This window comes from Grammomys surdaster, unplaced genomic scaffold (assembly GCF_004785775.1).
Source record: "Grammomys surdaster isolate TR1022 unplaced genomic scaffold, NIH_TR_1.0 125430, whole genome shotgun sequence".
NCBI lineage: Eukaryota > Metazoa > Chordata > Mammalia > Rodentia > Muridae > Grammomys > Grammomys surdaster.
The window spans coordinates 1,166,435-1,170,695 of record NW_021620297.1 but is presented as its reverse complement, the minus strand read 5'-3'; the positions used below and the strand labels follow the sequence as shown (position 1 = coordinate 1,170,695).

At 41.8% G+C, this 4,261-nt stretch overlaps 1 pseudogene; it reads right to left on the bottom strand.

The window, feature by feature from the left end:
* Positions 1 to 2,364: 2,364 nt before the first annotated feature.
* The window catches only part of LOC114637925, an 18,347-nt pseudogene continuing 16,450 nt past the window's right edge, over positions 2,365 to 4,261 (bottom strand).

Below are 4,261 nucleotides of genomic sequence, written 5' to 3'. Positions count from 1 at the left end.
ATTCTTTCTAAACATCACATGCCCTCTCACAAGACAGCATCCAGAAAAACATCACGTGACACAACTGAGTTGATAAATCAGCAATTTTCATGTCACCTGGGTCCTGTAACAAAGCTGAAACAAGCCATGTAGAGCAGCCCAGCCAGCAGCGTCCCCTAGGCCTGTTCATCAGCTCCTCCCTTCAGGTTCCTCCTCTGAGTTCCTGTTCTGACTTCCTTTGATTAAGAACAGTAATATGGAAGTGTAAGCCAAATAAATCCTTTCCTCCCCAGCTAGCTTCTGGACTTAAATTTTTCTCAACCCTAATTTTAATAACGATTCTTAAATGCTTTAACCACCCCATTTAGCCTACCACCAACCAGAGGTAGTGAAAAAGAAAGGTTATTAAGATACGGGGGAGGGGGGAAGTGAACCTGTTTAGAAATCGTTCTTTGGAGAAAATCCAATCTGCATTGTCAGGAAATCAGCAGTGACAGCTCGATCCACTAGAGCAAACACTTCACAGATTTACCAGCAGCCCAGTTCAGTAGTGTTGGGATAGCAAGCATGAATCTCACCTTTATTCCCTCTGGATAGGATCCTTATATACAGTTTTGGAGTGGGTCAGGGTCTGACAGTAGGTACTTCCTATTGGTTTGGTCTGAGAGCTTGGGGATACCTTATCCACATGTGGAAGGGCTTGGGGTGCTGCTCCTATGTGACTGATGGCCATAAACATCTGGGGGGGGGCTGTAGCTATATGGCAGGGGCCTGGTACCCAGCAACAAGCAAAACATCTAACGTCCCTTCAGGGTCTCTGGGTTTTGAGCCTTAACCAGAAACTAGGCTACCTTTCCCAGCCCACCACCCCACAGGGAATGATTAACAAATGGTGCACTTTTCCAAGAGTGAAAAATATGGAAGATGAGGAACCTTCCATTTCCTATAAAGTGAGGCAGGACTGAGGCTCCAGGTGTGTTAACTGAGGCCATTTCTTTACAGGGGAGAGTTGGTCAGAACTTTGGTGTGGGGTAGATCTTTGTTAGGACTCAAAGGTCTGGAGAGCACGAAGAGGTGGTGGTTTATTCTGGATAGTAAATCTATCTCAGGGGTCCATTTCTGTGGCACAGAATCTGAGTACAAAGGTTTTCTCTGTTTCCCATAGCTAGATTATTTTTAAGACCTTAGCAGTACAGCTGCTATAGCACCTTGAAGGGGAAGCCAAATAACCTCCAGGAGGGAAGGGAATTCCCAAGAAGGGAAGCTCATTTGTTGAAGGTGCAAGGTTCTCTAGGTATCTCATTAGCATGGAGAACTCTGGGTGTTACTTTATGTGACTGACTGCCCATGGTCCTTTCAATGGAGTCCCATGGTTACCTGTTCCAGAGCAGGTACACAGACAGTTAGGAAGTGACTTCACTCCTACTGGTCTCAGGTCTCTGAAATTCCCAGGATCTGGGCTCAGTCAACTTATTTCTTATGTCTGACTGGTAATACGGTCTCACAAGTCCTACAATTCCTCTGTAGAGTGCATGGGTTTGGGACCATAGCATGGATAGGGTTGATCCTCTTATTTTTCTCTCATTTGGACTAGTCTATGATCAGAGGCCCCAGGTTTTATCACAGGCATGAAAGGGGTGTTTCAAGTCTGTCTTGATGAACCAGGCAATGTGGATTACAGTTTCCCTTTTCATTTCCAGGGTGTTGTTTAATCTGATCGGGGTAGAACTGGTTAGTTGAACTTGGTGTTGGATCAGTCAGTGGTGGGGTGGGGGTTGATTTCTGCCATCACCCATGAGAACTTTTGTTGTTGATCTGAAAGATGTATTTTTTGACTAGGAGCAGGTCTTTAAGAGATATTCCTGTGACAGAGAGCAAGACACCACAATGTTGCTGGTGTCTATAGTCTAACTGTACCTCATCAATAGAGAAGGGGATGGTGGATTTCAATTCATGCAGAATGTCTTGTCTCTCAGGCTGTTTGTCTGTTTTGTAGTTATTTTTTTTTACCCACCTCCAGGAGCTGGGACCTATTTATACCTTTAGGTCCATGTAAGTTTTATAACGTTTTTTCAATATATAGGGCTGAGTGAGTAAAAAGTGCAATCATTTTAGCAGCTATCTTTAATTCTCCTAAAGAGGACTTAGAGAAAACTGCCCCCCTTGGTCAGTATTGGACAAAAGGGAAAAATCCCTTCAATGCTGGCTGCATTGCCCATCAGTCTCCCCGTGTACCCCACACCCACCCAGCACAGGCTGGGAGCAGTTTCTCTACTCTTTTCACAGAACGAATGCATGCGGCTTTCCTAAACTATCTAAAGTACAATTATCTTTTCCTCTCAGTTACAGTAATGTTGATGAAAGCAAGAACACTGTAGAAGCCACTTTATGGAACATGAGTATTGACCAAATACTCTCAAGGATTTTATTATCTCTTATAACCCTGTTGCTACAACTTTGGCTGGTGCTGTGCTAGCCATTAACAAATTATACAAAACCAAAGTAAACATCCACTCTAATATCACAGGAGCAGTGGGATGTTAATGGTGACAATGAAGGGATCTCAGAACCTAGTTCCAATAACTGCTCTCCCTAAGCTGACAGTCCTGGGTGACTAATGAGTTCTAAATTAAGATTATACAACTAACAAGTGGAGAGTAAATCAAAATAATGATGGCTCCCCTGTATTTATGACATTTAAAGACATTCTCAACAGGGCACCTCCTCTGAACAACAGACTTCCCACAGTCACATTCTCAAAGAGTTTTTCACATTAGGAATCTTTGAACACTCTGATGTTGACCAAACCAAAAGGCATATAAAAGTTCTTCCCGCAATCTTTTCAGTCATAGACTTAAACAATATAAATGCTCTGATCGTCAGTAAAATTTTCATACAAAGGCTTGTCCATATTCCTTACATGCACAGGACTCCTGATGATCGTGGATTTTCTGATATTGTGTAAACATTATTTACAATAAAGGCTTTCCCAGTCTTTGCATGTATAGGGTTTCAGATCTATCTGTCCTCTGAGGAGCTCTAAGAGCTTTGCTATTCCTGTATGTTCCTACATTCCTTGTATTCATAAGGTTTCACACCAGCATGGATTCTTTTATGTTGAAGACGGCCTGATCTCCAATTGAAGTTATTTCCACATTCTTTACAGTGACAAGGTTTCACACTGGTGTGAATTCTCCAATACGCACCGAAGGATGAACTAATCCTAAATGTTTTTCCATTCTTCTTACATTCATAGGGTTTCTCACCAGTATAAATTTCCTAATATACAGGTAGCTTAGAATTATTGCTAAAGGTCTTCTCACATTCTTTATATTCGTAAGGCTTCTATTAATATGAACTCCAGAGCCCAACCAGCTTGAGTAAAGGCCTTTATACATTCTTAACATTGGTACAGTTTCTGACCAGTGTGAATCACAATTGTGAGTTCTCTCATGAATTCTAAGGCTCGGACAACAAACAAAGCCTTTTCCACATTCCTTGCACTGACAGGGTTTCACATCAGCATGAATTTTCTGATGTTAAATAAGTCGGTACTAAGTCTAAAGGCTGAGCAGCACCACTCACTCACATTCAAAGGATTTCTTTCCAGCAGGAATGCTCTGGTGCCGAGTGAGCTGAGCCAGAACAGTGAAGCCCTTTCCACAGTCCTTACACGGAAAGAGTCTCTCACCAGAATGAATTTTCTCATGTTGCTTGAGGTTTGAACAATTAAAGGCTTTCCCACACTCACTACATTCAAATGGTTTCATAGCAGCATGAATAGTCCTATGTTCAACAAGGTTGGATTCACGCTTGAAGGACTTCCCACATTCCTTGCATTCAAACATTTTTTGACCTGAATAAATTATTTTATGGCTCTTAAGATGAAAGGCCTCTCCAAACTCTTTACATTCTCACTATTATGAAATCTCTGGTGGCGAATAAGATGTATATTAAGTCTAAAGACTTTTCCACATTTCTTACAGTCAAAGGGTTTCTTTCCAGTGTGAATACTCTGATGCTCAGTAAAATTTGAACTTCTACGAAAGAATTTCCCACATTGCTCGCACTGATAGGGTTTTTCACCAGTATGAATTCTCTGATGTTGATTAAGCAGGGACTGAAGCCTGAAGGCTGACCCACACAGCTTACACTTGTAAGGCTTCACATTAGTGTGAATACTCTGATGCTCAGTAAAATTTGATCTTCGACTAAAGAATTTCCCACATTCCTTGCACTGGTATGGTTTTTCACCAGTATGAATTCTCTGATGTTGATTAAG